This window comes from Haliaeetus albicilla, chromosome W, assembly GCF_947461875.1.
Source record: "Haliaeetus albicilla chromosome W, bHalAlb1.1, whole genome shotgun sequence".
NCBI classification, from domain to species: Eukaryota; Metazoa; Chordata; class Aves; order Accipitriformes; family Accipitridae; genus Haliaeetus; species Haliaeetus albicilla.
This window is the reverse complement of record NC_091515.1, coordinates 779,941-796,935: the sequence shown is the minus strand read 5'-3', so window position 1 is coordinate 796,935 and position 16,995 is coordinate 779,941.

Here is a 16,995-nt window from a genome sequence, read left to right as displayed (position 1 = left end):
AGCAAACCACAGCCCCACAGCAGGGCTGGCTGGGGGGCACAGCCCCACACCTGTCGGCAAAGCCCCATGCCAGCCATCTCGGCCCCGCGCCAGCCAAATGACATGGTTCGAAACATGTTTATGGCTTCACACCGCAAGTCAGCACAGAGGAGGCCAGCACGAATTTATGGCAACAAAAAGGAGAGGCCCTAAAACACAGGGTGAAAACGCAGGTGTAACAGTGTCAGCAAAAAGAAAAAGCCCAGATCAGGAATTCACAGCGTTACACGTTCCCTGTGCCAACAGAGGGGAAAGTCTCCAAAGTTTCACACAAAGTTTCATAATTTGTATAGTTTACTGTGGATGCTGTGGAAAGTATAAAACAACCAAAGACGACCTCAGGATAAGTGTGTAAAACGCTTATGAACTGCCAAGCAAAAACTCCAGCGTGATCTGTACACCATGAACCAGGCTCTGTGTTTTCTGCAAAATTAGTGATCAATTCCAGCAATTAGCTCCTTATGTTTTAAGACCGCATGACAGCAAGATCTAAGCTCAGGCTCCCACCATCCCTGCAGGGCTGCTGCAGGGCAGGCAGCGCCGTCCCCAGGCAGGGACGTCCCGGCAGGGCGGCTCATGGGGTCCGGCGAGCTCGGCACAACGAGAGCTGTCGCTTACGGTGCGGCCGGCGGCCGTTCCCCTACGCGTGCTGTGCTGGGGAGGAGATTGCCCTGCGGCTGCACTGGGTTGGTTCAGAGGGATGATATATCAGCAAGGATGTATTTGGGACTGTTATATACGAGCGGTTGTCTAACGGGTCTCTGTAGTTACCGCCAGTAGCCAGTGCCTTGAGAAAGGAATAAAAGCAACAAATCAACCTTGAAACAAAATTAAAACCAGCGTGCTTCGCTGCCCAGCGACTGCGGGTGCTCGGCTGTGTTCACCCGTGGCGGTGGCGATGGGACGTCGGGGTCCCGCCACCACTGCCGCAGCCCCGGGGGACAGCAGCACCCTCCCCTAGGTCTGTATGCCAAGCTCTGCCCCATAAAACCTTCATCAAATAGTGAGTGAAATAAAGTTTTTCAGCCACAGAGGTGCGAGGCAGAGCTGTTGGGAAGGGGCAGGCTGGGCACACTGCCACTGCCATGGGACAGCCAGGAACAGCAGTTCCTAATTGCAAACCTTCCTGGGATCCATATATCAGCATGATGAAAATAGATGTATTTATTTATACCTACTCAAGCTGCCGACGCTTCCTGCCAAAGGATTTTGTAGGCAGAATACATCTCTTTGTATCAGAAAGGCTGTCAGAAGCATCGCTAATCCCCGGGCTGGAGCACAAGCCCCACCACCCAGCCCCAGCAGCCCCCGGGCATCCCAGCCGGCTGGGCAGCCCCCCGGCACTGCAAGGCAGGCTTCACACCGGCTACCTTCTGCCTCATGGGTAACAAAGAGATTTCACTGCGAGTTCAGAGGTTGTGAATTTGATAAACTGTCTCATATTTTTAAATGAAAAAATGATACTTCATCTTTCTAATGACAGAAAACTTGGAGATGGTTTACAGTAATATATGCCTTTTTTAATACATGGCTTGCAATCTCGGGCCAGCGGCTGTATGAAGAATGGAGTAGCAGGCAAAAGGTTAATAGAGCATTGGTCCTTTTTTAATTGAAAAAATGACTGAGGGACCATGTAGCAGACCGAGCAGTAATATTATTACAGGCTGTAAGTACTGTTCCAGAGACTTACTGTTCATCTGGGAGCAGAGTAATGAGCACCGGGCTGTGTCTCCTGCCTCGGCAGGAATGCGGGCTGGCTCTCAAACAGGTTCATAACCAGCTCGCCTTTGAAAATGGAGATGATTTCATAAATGTGTGTCTTCTTCTGCAAACTTTGCGTGTGGCACAGTCCTGCAGAAAGAAGTATGCTGCATCACTGGCAAAATTGATTCCTCTGAATCGCACCTTGGTAGCATCGCACCCAATCTGCATCGGCGTGAGAAGTGGCTTGGGGCCGGGCTGGGCTTTGTGTTTATGGGGTAAGAGGATGCTACGTGGTGCCTTCCCATCTAGCATATTTGGCAACACTCTCCCGGGTGTAAATCAATATTGCTGTATTCATCTCGGGTAAACTACAGCAATTTACACCGCCTGTGGATCAGGCCCCCGTGCCCTTCCCTGGGGCTGCCCATCGTCACTGTCACGGGTCCACCGCAGAGCCCCAGCACCGGCAGCATCCCCACGCCACGGGTCTGCTCCCCAGCCACACTCCGGGGGTTACGGCACACACAGACCCTCCTGCAGCTCTGCCAGGCATCCCCGAGGAGCAACTGACCACTCTTAAGGGTGGCCCCACCATTTTACGTGCAAATTCACCCGGCGGGGTAAATAAATGCGTGCTGTATTGAGCGATGCATGGGGAGAGACCCCTGCAGTCCCTCCCAGCCCTGCACCTCGTGGGGTTCAGCTCCGCTCCTCTGCGGCCCTGGCCAAGGGAAAGGGCTTGATTTGCACAGACAAAGTGGAATCGCTTTGCTTTTCTGCTATAAAACAATTACGAAGCTTTTATACACAGGTCTTATCAGGCTTGATGTGTCTTGTAGAGCAGGAAAAAAAATCACGGCAATTTGGCTGGCAAAGCAGCCAGCGCGCTGCAGGCCCCCACCCCGAGCCCGGTCCCACAGGAGTGCCGGCGCGGGGCAGGAGAGGTTGTCCGCGTGTGGATGAAGCATGGTCCTTCCCCGCAGCTCCCGGGGCAGGCACCCAGCTCGGAGCACGGGCCCATCGCCGTGCCCCGCATGCGAGGCTGCATATACAACTATAGGTGATGTGTGTGCGTATAGGTCACGCAGCGCAGAACGTACCGGCGCTGAAGGAGGCGACCTCGGTGCTTAAACTGGAGGTTTCTCCTCCAGCGGTTGGGTTTGAAACCCCAGGGAAAAGCTGCGTGCACCAATAGAAGAACTGAAGATAATAAATGAAGCCAATAACACGGGGAAAGCTCACCAAAAGCCTGCAAAAATGGGCCTTGAGACTAAAACTACCCTGAAATCCTCTGGTGGAAAGACGCTCAAACAATAAATAAAAGATGAAACTTGTATAAAATATGGCAGTAAATTATAATGTAAAGAAATACCAAGCTTAATGTCCTGCTTAGGCTGCGAAGGGGAGGAGCAGGGCTGACGGTCATTAGACGCTGAGCCCCCTGAAGCCGGGGGTGTTGCTGAAGGCATTAAAAATAGAGGAGCCAGGGATGGACAGAGGAGCGGAGGAGGTGGTAGGGGACAGGGATTACTTTCAAAATAGATGGATGTGGCAGAAAGCCAGAGGGTTGGGGTCTGCGGGGGCAGCCGGACTGGGCAGAGACCTGGGGCTGGGGTGTCCCCATCCCCACAGCCCTATGGCAGGGGAGCGCAGTGGAGGAAGAGGCTGGAGAAACTAAATAGCAGTGATGGAGGGTTTTGGTGCTGCACAGGAGGTTGCTAATTGGGGTAGATGGCCCTCAGGACCAAGTGCAGCAGGGAGGCTTCAGAGGCCGTTGCACGGTGCTGGTGGCGAGGCGTGCGGCTGGCCGCTCAACCCCGGCATCCCGGGGAGCATCCTGACCCCGCAGGACCATTTTCTCCGGAGGTCAGCAACAGGGATAAATGGCATGTCTGAGACCCTGTGAGGGGAGAGAGGGAGAGGTGGAGGAAGGTCTCCCAGAGAACCTGACAGACAAGGGAAAACCACATTTCAACCCACAGGGACGAAGGGAAGCCCATCCCTCCCGGTCGGTTAGCTCCAGACTGGCCAGAGGAGGAGAGGGGTAACGCTTGGCGGGGGGTGTGTTCGGGAGCTGGGGTTAGTTCCCGGCTCAAACGAGAGCAGCTCCCGAAGCAGAGGCTGCGGCAGGGAGGCCCAGCGGTGCGGACAGGGCTAATTGATGAGGAATTGCCATCAGAGCGCTGTGTCATCTGGAGGAGTTGAACTCTGGGCTGGCTGGGAAGCAAGGCTGTTAAACAGGTTGTGGCGGTACTTTGGGCTGGTGAGGATTTATGCTCCAGAGGAGCAGCTCTATCTGTCATCTGTGAAAAGCCTCATTTACAGAGAGACACCGTGAGGAAAGGCAATCAGCTTGAAACCTGCTAAGCTGGGAATTTATAACTGCTCTGCAAGGGAGAGCTCGTCCCTCCGTTCAGCAGGAGCCGCAGAAGCAGCAATGGGAGGCAGCTCTGGGAGCCGCGGGGACCCTCTGGGGGCACGATCCCACCGGGGGCTGCCCTGTCCACCAGCAGCCCACCCTCAAAGAAGCTCTAAGTCTGGAGAGAAAAATGGTGATGGACTTCCTAACCAGCCTCTGCTGGGAGACAGCCACCTGTGGAAATAGCTGGGAGCACCTCCATTAGGAACACACCTTCATGTCTCCAGTGGGAGAAAGGGAATTCTCACAGAAAAAAGAGGGCAAAAGTGCTTTTGGGAGGTGCTGCGTAACCCCCGGACCCGGTGATGCCACCCAGGCTGTTGCCTCTTGTGCTGGAGAAGGATTTACAGGCGTGGGTGTTTGTGGTTGGAGAAGTCCCGCTGCAGCCCAGCATGGACGCCTCCTCCTTCCCGCGGGCACGTGGACCCCGGGGCCCCCCCCAGCAGGGCACGGTGCCTGCAAGGACCTCCCACACTACTGTGAGCACCAAAGCCGGGCTTACCGCTCCCCTGGGGCGGCCACCCATGGTCTGTGCCCGCTGCCCACATCAGGGGGGACATGTGCACCCGCCGGTGGAGACCCTCTGGTTCCTGCAGTGCCGGTGCAGAGCGAGGTGTCCCACCGTGTCCCCAGCGCTCCCCAGGGGAAGCCTGTGTCCAGCAGCCACGTCCCCCGCCCGGCCCTGCTGGCCTCTGGGAGAGCAAAAATGATGGTTGGGGTTGACTGGCTATATTTACTGGAACTGCTCCTGGTAAAGCGGTCAGGCTGGCTGGTCACGCTGCAGGGATGGCGAGTGCCCTCCTTTCTGTATCCCTTTTCCTTCCCGTCCCCAGCCCAGGGGCTAAATGGAGGAGAGTGATTTGGTGCGGGGTTGCAATGGTCCTCTGGTCTGCTCGGTGGCACTGCCCCCCTGAACAAGTCCTTACAAAACCCTGTCCCTCTCCCCTTGCTGCTGGGGTGACAGCCTGGCCACAGACACCGACGCTTCGGGGGAGAGCCAGAGGATTTGGAACAGTCGGCCCACCTCACCGGACAGCCCCGTGGGGATTTCAAGTTTTTTACCATTTGTGAATATTTGCTGGCAATGGATTATTAAGGTTGCACAGGCACCTGCATTAGCAGAGCCCACACTCATCCCGCGCTCGGGTCCTTCCGTGATGGACCTCCATATAAAACCCCTGACTGAAGGATGGATAGCTAACATCATCATTTGTGCTGCATTTTTCTCCCCCGTGGAGGATGAGCTCCAGTTACTCCCATCCATCTCATTCTTTCAAGTCATCTTCATTCTGCAATTTCCCCTCACCCCGAAAAGAGTAAAAAATCGATCCATTTCTTTCCAATTTCAGACCGGGAGAGGGAAGGAGCCCGGCGAGAGGCAGAGGATGCCTCTCCCCTCTCTTAGCACATGCCTCTCCGCGTTCCTCCCCACGCCCCCCGCGCGCTCCCCGTTCAGAGCGCGCCTGGTCGGGAGTATTGATCCTTCCCCGGAAAGTGCAGCAGGCTGCGCTCGCACCCTGACCTCCAGCTCACCCTGCCAGCACCAAAAATACACAGCTTCAGATCTCTGCAAGACAAAAAAAAAAAAAAAAAGATAAATGCAGTTTCTCCACTTGAGAAGGTGAAGGCTGTCCCAGCCAGGACGGCAGCTTGCGAGCTTGCGGCTCCGTGTGCCCCGGGGCTGCACGGGATCGCCCCAATGCCAGCATCCCAGGCGACGGCCAGAGCTGCTCCGCCTTTTCCATCTTTCTACTATTTCTGCATTTCAGTGACACTCCTGCACCATATTTACAGGCACATACAGGAAAAATGACTGATCCCGTGAAAACCATCTTTTCCTTTAAAAAAAAGGAAATAAATAAATAATTTTTTTTTTCTTTTTTAAGCACATTTCTCAAGCAGTCACTCCTGTCTGCACCAGGGGGACAAAACCTGGCAGGCACTAGCACTTGAAGAGCTTCATCCCATCCCAGCCCCGCCACATGGCACTGGCATGGCCTGGAAAGAGGGAAGGGGGCCAGAGCAGCAAGGCTTCCCGCTGCAGGGCCGGGGAGCAGAGCCGTCCCACGGGAGAATAGGGAAAGGGGACGGTGGAAGGCAGACCCAAGCCCCTGGGCTGTCCCCAGCCCCTCCTGGCACAGCGGTGGTAGCCACCGTGGTGGCCATCCCAGACCTGCCCATTCTGCAACACCACAGAAAGGATTTAGCAGATGCATTAAAGCCCTTACAGGAGAAGGACAGGCCCCGGCCCCGTCTTCGTTGAGTTTGTGTTTGATTTCAGGTGCTCTGCACAGTTTCACTGCAAGGTGGGACCTCTGATAATGCTGGCAGTGTGTGCTCTGGCATACCACGTGACATATGGGTTTTAGAGGGTTAACAAAATAAAAGTCAAATACGCACTAGCATAACATTCTAGAGGCAAATATCTTTGCCGTAGTGTGGTTACTCTTACACTAAATTTATGCTATAATATATCACCATTGTACCCTGTGCCATATCTGACAACGAATATGATTTTAGGTGTCATGCAGCAGGCATTTAATTATTGGAGACATGGGCTTAATGGTATTTGTGTCACAGGAGTGAACGGTACAGATGTATCTTGACTCAAGGAGACTGAAATGCTTGCTTCAAAACTACCTCTCCTGATAATAGGTAATTTTAGAAAAATGGTTAAATGAATCAGATTCAAACAAGGTCTGTTTTTTTCATCTGATCAATAGATCCGAAAGAAACAATGCCAAATATCATGAGTTATTGTGCAGCACTGATGACTGTCAGGACAATGGGAATAGCAAAGACAAATACACACCTTTTCCTAGGTTATTACTTTAAGCCTTTTATTGTCATTATTATGGGTGATTAAAAATCCCATTAATCAGATGCTAAACAGATTAAACTCTATGAATTAATTTTCTGGAAATAACTAAGACAAACATTCTGTGCAGAGCTCATTTAATGACATAGAAGCTGTTTATCTGCAAAATTAGGGCTTGCGCATATCTGAGCTTCAGCTGGAAAAATCCACTACCGTGTGGGCATGGCAAGCGCAGACTGGAGACGCCACCTATTTTTTACCCATTCTAAGTAAAAGAAAGATCTTGCTCTAAGTAATTTATGATTCATTACACAAAGAGCTCATTAGCTAGGGCTAGAAAATAAAATTACAGTCATTTAAGAAATAATTCCTTGATTTAGTGTTTAAGAAAAGGAGGCTGCAGGACAGAGGAAGCGTGTGCCACCCAAGGAGGACCGCAGAGCTCTGCCCGGGGAGGGGGCTGCCGGGAGGGGGCTCGGCGCAAGGCCGGGGTGCTCGGCACAGCCGAGCCTTTTCCAGTCGTGCAGCCCTGACGAAGCTGAGCCACCTCCATCCAGCTCTGCCCTGCGGTCACCGCATCCTCGTCCGGTGCCGCGTTGCACGCCCCGTGATCGGCGGGATGGCACCGGGTCCCCTCGCGGAGGAGCCGCGGGTCCCGCCAGCATCCCGGGGAGCATCCGCTCCACTCGCCAGCAGCTGAGCTGGTGCCAGTCGCCGTGTGCTGGGTGAGGGATGGCACCCTCCGGGTACCCCCCTGCATTTTGGACGTGACAGCTCACGTATAAAAGCCAGCGCCGGGCAATTGCCTCTGGAGGAACGGCAGCTGAGAGAGCGCCAGCCTCAGCTCCAAAGTCCTCCTAACTGTGAGCCTTGCAATGACTCACCAACGCTAAAACCCTACGTGTCTACTTTATTTTACCTTTGCACTTACCTGTGCTATAAAACTACCATAAATAATTTGTTAAGATTTGTGGATAATAGGTAATGTTTTAATTGTACAGACACATCTGTGCCGGTTGAAGTTTGGCCTGTTGTTCATGAATGTAAACAAAAATGTGGGGAACAATCACAGCAGCCGCCCAGGGGCCCACAGAAACGCCCGTTGCCTCATCAAAGACCAGCGCAGCGCCTTCGGTGCTGGCAAGTTCAAAATCCCCTGGCTCTACACGGCCTTGATGGACCCAGCGCGTTGGCCGGTTGGGGCATCACAGCTTCCTCAAAGCCGCTGCCCAACAGGACTGTCAGCAGCAGGAGGACTTGGCAGGGGAAATCTCCAAGACAAGTTCTGTTTTCTTGGGAGCAATTTCATGACCATGTTAGTTCATTATCACGAACCATTGCTGACACCTTTTTAACATGACTGTATATTGCATAGGTCCTCCTCATGCACGTGCTGCTGGATCCAAGCAACCTTGTACCAGGTGCTGCAGCGAGGACCAAGAAGGATGGCCTTGAAGGAGCACCCTAAAATAAGATGTCTTCTTCTGGTACGCCAGCAAACATAAAACTGGGGAACTCCAGGCTGGGGATGGCCTCAGAGGTTGAGATTTACATAAAAGGCAACATGGTTTTTTCTAGGCTGAAGTCCATAAGGCAGCGGAGGAGTACAGAGTTTCATCAGATTAAATTGCTCAATGGTCTCGACCCAGTCCCTGAAGCCCACCGACTGAACAGTGGTGAGATTTTAAGTCAATCTGAGGATTTTCTTGTTGGTTTATCTACATCTACGCTTCTGTGCTAGTCACATCCTCAACCTTTTCTCTGTAAGCAGGAAGTAAATGGGAGCCAAGATTCCTGTGGAACCATTTTTACCTACTAACAATTAAACGAGAAGATGGTTCTTATCAGTTTTGCCATTAATGACAACGATACAGGAAATGAGCATTAATTGATTTTTCACCAGTATCTTTCCCTCCCACAATTATGGAGCTGCCTTTGAGTGTAAAATATTGGAGCCAATGTGATAAAAAAGTTTCATCTATGGTTAAATAACGCCCAGGCCAAGTGATTAAGCAGCATGACAGTGACACAGTTTGCCTTTATAGCTTAGGTATGCACATGACCCATGAAGCCCCTGCGTGATCCCACATGAAAAGATCGGCAGAGCAAGCAGCGGGCTCCGCGGTTCCCATGCCGCCCCGCAGCCCCGTGGTGCCCCATGCCCCCCGTGCTGCCCCACAGCCCCCCCGCTGCCGCAATGTCCTTCTCTGTGGGTACCAGCGTTGGTCGCTGGAGCCGGCAGGATGCGGGCGCTGCACCCGTGGCCGTGGGAGAGGGGACAGGAGCCCTCCCTGCCCCACTGCTGCAGCCCTGCATTTGCCTCAGCCCCCCCAGGGCACCCAGCCACCCCCCTGGTGCTCGTTTGCCACTGGTCTATGTGATGCACAAGCGTGTTTACGCTCCTGGTCCTGCCTGCCATGCAGCCGTGGTAATGTCCTCCTCCTGAAATTATCCAGCTACTCACTGCTGTTATCTCCATCCCTGGTGTGACGAACAATCCCAATCTCTAAGGCATTTCTCTGGTTCCTAAGTAATGCTTTTGTGTTAAAAAGAAAGCACTGGAGGAGCTTTTAAATGCAGTATCCAACCCTTAAAGCATCATCAGGACAAGTGGACCTTCTGTTGCATTCATTTATAGCCTTCTCTAGAAATTGCCTATTGAATCACTATTTCTTGTGCCTGTTTAAATAAATAGGCGTATTTGTTATTGCTGTTGAAAGTTCCATGTTTGGCCTTTTTAAGTCATTTGATTAGGAAGTAGAGAGAATATTTTAGCAGCAAAGAAGGCACTGACAATCAGCACTAGTAGGAATAATCTAATTTTCTTTGCAAAGAAGGGCAAGGGTCCTCCTAGGAGGTCAAAGCTCCCTTAGCACAATTAGAACTTTAATTAATGAAATTGGTTGAGCCTCTACCAGTGGAGGCAGCATATTTGTCCCTGCCCAGCAGAGATCTAGGAGGGGACACACAAGCTCCCCGTGCCGCGGGGTGGTGGGTTCTCCTGGCTGGCTCCCCTGGCACCCCTCCAAAAGCAGCTGGACCCCCCCCACCCCGCCGTGGTGGCCATTTACTCTAGAGATGTGTCTTTTGGGCTCTTCGTTTAATGCCAAGAGCAAAATTGGCCTCCTTCAGCGGCTTTGTGACGAGCGGCACGACTCTCGGTATGTCGTGCTGTTCAGACATGCTGTCTGCAATTAATATTGCATAACGGCCTCCTGATTCCTAAATTATGTATTCCTCCTTCTCAGCATCATGTGTTTTTTACAGGGTTAATTATTTTCCATCATTCCGCCTTTAGCAACAGTCGTCTTAATTAAGGGGGCCAAGTTCCGCTCTCATTTCTGCCTGGTGGATCCTAATGAAATCAATGGAGCCGCACGGTGTAAATGGGAGCGGGACGGTGGCCATCTACGTAAAAATAAAACGTTCCCTCTCTTGGTGATTAATGTGTAAAATTAAACCAAGGCATAATCTCCAACTTCTGCCCAAATGTCACTGAGTAAATTACTGCAAAAACCCCACTTGGAGTGCCTTTTCCGCCTGCAGTTCAAATCTTGCTCGTTCCCCTCCACCTGCCCGGAGCACCAAGGCGGGTGCGAGATGCGAAGCGAGATGCTCAGATGAAACCCTGCCTCTGTGGAAACCAGCAGCGGCTCTGCCACTGCGCCGGCAGGTGCTGGATTTCGTGGCTTTGCTTTTGGGTGTTAAAAACAGTTGCAGAAGTTTGCAGTGAGACTCGGAGGTCACTGTCACCTCTCCTTCCCCCTTCCTTCCTCCTCCCTGCCCCTCCAAGCTGTTGGACCCTCAACCCCTGGAGCTGGACACCCACCGGCTCCCCACTGCTGGGGCTGGGTACTGCGGCGGGGGCCACGCTGGCACCCTCCATCCCTCCTCGCCCCAACCCAGGCTGTGCCATGGCTCCACAGGACCCAGAACCATGCTGGTGGTCCCCGGCCCAGGGCTCTGGCAGCCCTCCCAAACCCATCTGCGGTTTGCTTTAAGGGTAGGAATCGAACAGCTGGGGTGAAACAGGTTTTAAAACAGCCGAGAGCACCCATGCCCCTGGGCTCAGCACAACGGGTAACCTGCCAGCCTCTCCTTCCTCTGCCCTGCTGCTCACTGCCTCTTAACAGCCCTCCGCTGCTGGCAGCAAAAGGGCTTATCTCGAACTATTCCTCCCTTGCTTGCATTTCCTGACAGCCGCCTATTAAACCAGACCCAGGCATCCATGCAGCGGAGGCTCCAATAAGTGGATCCACATGCAATATTCATGGATCACTTCAGAATAGTTACAGATCCATCACACTTGGCAGCAGGACGGCGCGCGCTCCTAATGCTGGGCTTAAGCACCTTTTTGAACCGGAGCCCTGAGGATGACCACACCGCTCAGCCTGGACAGCAGCCGAGCGGGCACTGATGCCCACCGTGGCCGGTGGTGCCTGGGGGACACGGGCAGCCCGGAGTCTCCTCTGATGGTGCCGACGAGGCCAGAGTCCCTTCTGAGTTTTTTCCTATAAGAAAAGGCAAAGGTCCCTGGGAGGGGACAAGGGCCACCAGGCAGTGTCATCAGCCCGGCTCACCTGTGTCCCCGTCAACACCGCATTCAGCACAAGAGCACTGGGGTGCCCCGCGCTGTCCCCGCTGGCAGCATGGCTCTTTCCCATCAAAGCCCCCTGCCTGCTCTGCAGCCCCCCACCGGCCTCCACCCCAGCCTCCGGGGAAACCCTGCAAAGCCCTTCAGAGACCTGGGGCTGTCGGGCATCTCCAACCTGCTCCATGAAACCGCGGCTCGTGCACCTGGCTGAAGCGACCAGACAAGTCCCCACAGCACAGCGAAACCAAGGGAGCCCGACCGGAGCTTAATTCCCTCACTCTGGGAGAGCTTTGTTTACCGCCTTCGGGTACGTCTGGCCAGCACCACGCTGCAGCGCCAAAACCGATCTCATCCCCCAGGATTAATTTTTACACAATCGTTCCGCAGTCTATGATAATCACTCCATAAAAAAATGAAGAGATTTGGGATTTTTTTCAATGCAAAGGATTAGGTCTAAATACAAGTAATCTGCAGGAAGCTCAGCTGCATGCACACCACTAATCGCTCCCTTACTCTTCCCAGCTTTAGCCCTTTCATTAGTATTTTCCAGAGTAGGGCTGTTTGTCCTTGGTGAGGTCAGGCCAACACAGACAGTCAGACATGTCCTGAGGGCCACGGGCACGTGCCAGCCCACAGGGGTTTGCATGGGGGCAGAGGACGACACCGCAGCAGCCACTCGGGCGAGCGGCAGTGCCGTGCATTGTTCAGTGCCACGCACCGCTGTAGTGCAAAGCATTACTGCAGTGCTACGCATTGCTGCGGTGCTGCGCATCGCCGCGGTGCCGTGCATCGCTGCAGTGCAAAGCATTACTGTGGTGCTATGCATTACTGCAGTGCTATGCATTGCTGCAGTGCCGCGCATCGCCGCGGTGCTGTGCATCGCTGCAGTAAGCAGCAGAGCGGGCCTGGGGGCACAGCTGGGCTCACTGCCTCTTGCTCCGCTCCAGAGAGGAGCCTGCGGCGTGGGACCACTCATGCTCTTCACTCTGGGATCTTTCTGGTTTGCTTTGGGAGGGAGGTGCAGTAATGAGCATGGGAAACTTCTAATGTAGTGCCACAAACCAGCTGGTGGGATCTTTTTAAGACATAGTAAACTATTAAAAGAGATGACTAGCTTAAATCCTGAAGCCTTTAGCAAATTCCTGGTGGTTTAACTAGATGAAGCGTGAATAATAATCTGGGAGCCGGCCATCTCCCCAGACCCGGGGCAGTTGTCTCCGTGTTCCCCTGAGTCGCCAGGAACCTCCTTTGGCTACCACAGGCAGCTGCCGTCTGGTCAAAGGCAGCCTGCCTGCCTGCCTGCACCGCCGAGCAGCTCTCCAGTGGTGTGCCTTGTTTTAAAGCCAGAGGTGGGGATGAAGAGATGGAACCCACCACGCTGGTGCAAACACCTGCACCTTTCTGTTCCCATCCCCTGCGTGTGCATGAGCTTCCCCCCGTTGCAGGGCTGTCACTTCTGCCTAGCTTTCACCTGCCAGGCTTGCAAAGCCCCGCTTAACTCACCCTTGCCTTGCATTTATAGCAGCAGTGAGTGGAGGATGTAACTACGTGCACACCACTCCCTCCCCGTTGGAACCCCAGGATCATTCCTGGGTTTTGACGTTGTTTCCCTCTGAGGCTTGGGGCTGAATCCCCACATGTTCCTGGTGGGACACGAGCAACGCATGGGCCAGCCTTGTGGGGCTGTGGGGACTTGTGGGGATGGGCAGTGGGCTCCTGGGGCTGCCAGAAAAGCGAGGGCTCAAAGGCTGAAATGTAGTAACGTCAGAACAAGAGGCATGCCCTTTATGTCCAGCAAGCATTTTTGCAAATATAATTAAAATAAATACATATCTGGGACTGATCTGACCACAGGTATAAAGATGCAGTGCCAGATTTTTAAAACAAAATAACTTAAGCACTTAGAAAAGGACTCGAGTAGACTTTGGATACTTATGTTCAAAATAATTGTCCCAGGAAACCCAATTCAGCAGCCACCCAGGCTGAAAGCACTTAGGCACACTCGGGCAGGCGTTCAACAAAGCATTTAGCTAGCCCGGCGCTGCATCAGCAGAAACCTTGGAGCCTTCGTTCAGGGGAGTGACTCAGGGAAACTGCAGGGGCTTGGTGCTGAGGCGGCCGGGGTCCCACCGGGGTATGGCCGGGGTCCCGCCTGGGTCCCGCCTGGGTACCCACGCACCCACGGCAGTGCTGTTCCCTGTGCCGCTCTGTTTGCAGCTGGCTCCTGCCCCTCTTGGCTGCTGCAACTGCTTTAAGAGTTGGGGAGAGGGTGGTTTGTTAGCACAGCAGCGTGACGGGAGCTGCAGGTGGCTCGCTCCTCACCGCCTTCCCCAGGGAACGCATTTTCAGTACAAGTGGAGATGCTGCAAACCAGCAGCCTTGGCTGCTAAACGCAGCTGAGGAGGGAGAATGCTCCTGGTAATAAATTCATAGATCTTCACACCTTAGCAGGCTGAGAAGCACCTGGTTTTAAAGAGACTTTAAAACTATTTTGGGTGCAGTCAGTCAGACCGAGACCCCCTTATGCTTGGAGGCCCTAAACGCCAGCTTCAAAGAAGGGAGGGAAACCACAAAGATAGCCCGGAAAAGGTTGATTTCAGTGGGGGCAAATCTTCAAAGCACAACTTTCCTGTAGAGTTAAAAAGACCATGTCCCTTTTCCATGAATAAGTCACAAAGTGGGAACCTTTCCTAAGTGCACAGCCAACCCAATGGGTGTTTCCTCCGTCGGGATTGAAAATGAATCGATGCCCCCGGTTTCTTTTATGTGGTGCAGCTGCGCTTCTCTTCTGCTGAAATGCCGTCTCTCCTCTGCTCCGGCTGGTCGAATCCTCATCTCTGTTTCAAACACATTTCTTCTCTTCTTCAGTCTTTTCTAGCATCAGTAATAATCCCATCAGATGCGTCTGCTGGATGTTGGGTTTTTTATTGGCAACAGGCTGATGGCCGGTGAGGGCCTCGGGGCTGGTCCTCCTGCCCTGCCCAGCTGCCCTGGACGCGATGCTAACGCCGCTCGCGGTCACAGCCAGACCCTTTCCCTCTCCCATCCCCTGCCCTCTGCACCCACCGAAGGCTCCGTGTCTCATTACAACAAGCAGCCCCGGCAGCCTCCGGGCTGTGCCGGCGGTGCCAGCCCTGCCTGCCCTGCCCACGCCAGCCCCCGGACCGCTCTCCTCCTTTGGGCACAGGGAGGGAAGTCGTGGCCGGGCTGTGTTTTGCTGCAGCAGATCTGATATTTTCATGACTTGAAAGAGGTCTGGAGGAATACTCCACCCAGCGCTTTCCAGGCACACGTCAGCTGCGGGGAAATCCAGCACCTCCTCGTCGGGGCCAAGCATTTGGAGGGTGTCAGAGACGCTGGAAAGAGTGCTCACCCCTTACCGTGAGTCGCTCTGGGCCGGCGGTGACATCTCCTTTCAGAAATGCCCTGCCGGGTGCTGGCCGGTGGGGCAGGGTGTCCATCAAGCGCCCGGGTTTCGGGGTCTGTCCCACTGCCTACGCTGGGGCACTGCAGCAGCTGCAGGCAGAGAGGTCTTATACCGATGGCACGTTCCTCCTTTGAGAGCCTCAAATCTAATCTAAACAGTAATTCCTACAGATTTCCTACTGTGTGCCGCTGTTGCATTTTCTAGCAAACACGCTCATTAGGGACGGGTATTCGTCACCAGCCAAGGACACGGTGTAACCTGCACGCCAGGGCTTTCAGCACTATTGCAGGGGCGGTGGGAAGCCCCTGGCAGCGTGTAGGCATGGGACACATCCTTCTCTGCTCCTTGTCTTCACTGCAGCTTGCAAAACACCCTGTGAATAGTGAAAATACTGGCTCACCAACCCACCGCCTCCTTCAAAGCTTCAGACAAAAAATAAGCCACCTAATTGAGGAGAAATGTTCCCAGGATCCGGGGCAGGGAGCTCTGTACCTGGGCCTCCCCACTCCTCTCGCCCGCAGCCTCCGGCGAGCCGAGCTTCTGTGTCAATTACAGGAAAATCAATGAAGATACTGTTCAGGACTCCTTTTCACCATTCAGCGCGGATGATATCCTTCACTTTCTAGCACTGATTCATTTACTTTCAGCCTCTCCAGGGGCTCCTGACATATTGCTATCTCTGAAGAATCTGAAGCAAGAACTGCCTTTGTTTCCACTGCAACTTGTTGGCGTGCGCAGGCTCCGGGGACGGTGCTGCCGGGGCTGGGGCTCACAACAGGGTCAAAAGGAGAGCGGCTGCGGTACACGGCAGGGATTTTTAAACACTTCTTGCCAAAGCACCTTTCCAATGTCCTCTCAGATCTCATTTGCACAGAGATTGGGCAGGATCGGGGGGCAAAATGGATCCAAAACCCAGAGCTGGCGTGCCATCGACCTCCTTCCTCCAGCTCCACGCTGTTCTGGCTGAGCTGTCCCCAACAGCAGTGACACAGGAGCCCTGCTGCTCCTCCCACTGTCCTGCCATTGCCAACACATCCCTCTCCGAGCATCAAAGCCCAGCCTAGGCAGTGTTTCCCGACAGGATTCATCTGCCTCTGCTGCCAGGGGCTTTGCCTGGGCCACCAGGATGGTGCGTAGCCTTCCCATGCTGCTCACCCACTCGTGATAAAAACCCTCTGATCCACTCACAGCTTGTGCCCAACTGCCAGGTGACACATTTAGCATGCTCCAGGGCATCGCAGGGCCAGCTGCAGAAGGGGGAAAGCCCCACTTGTCCAGCAGCCTGTTGGCAATAAATACTCTGCTCTCGCTCATTAACTTTCATGGAGGCAGTTGGGAGTTTTGTACAAAACCCGAGGGCTGGGAGTTCTTCCTCTGCCTGAGGAGTGCTAGAAAAGTGGAAAGGTATATGACACCAGGGCTGTACTGCCTTACTCTGGGGCTTATACCCAGCCCCAGGACGCATGGTCAGAAACTACGCAAGACGATGTTAAGTATTATAGAATTTATTTCCAAAATATCTAAAGATGAAAAGTTGTGGATGGTGTATCCTGGGACGCCTGGGTGGACACGTTGAAACTGAGAACACCATGCACTGGGTAGACGACAACAGAAGCCACGTGAAGAGTCACATAAAAAACCTATCTCCGATATTAAAACACTGTTATTTCCTACATTTCCTACATTCCCATTCTTTTCTCTCTCCACCAAAGCCACAGGCATCCCACAGGACTGGGATATAGACCTCCGGGCCATACTCAGGCTGAACTCCCACTGAAGGCTGAAGAACCATGCTGTGACGTAAAACCCAAGCCTGCAAGCTCCTCATGTTCCTCCTCTTCAAAGAGAGCTTCGTGCATGGAGAGCTTGTAGGATATAGCCCAGAGCAAGGATGGTGCTACAAAGACAGTATTTATTATTTATAAGGCACTTCTGTGAACTCAGGGCTCAGAGGCAGAGCTGTCTATGGGGGCGAGTTTTATAAGGAAAAAAAA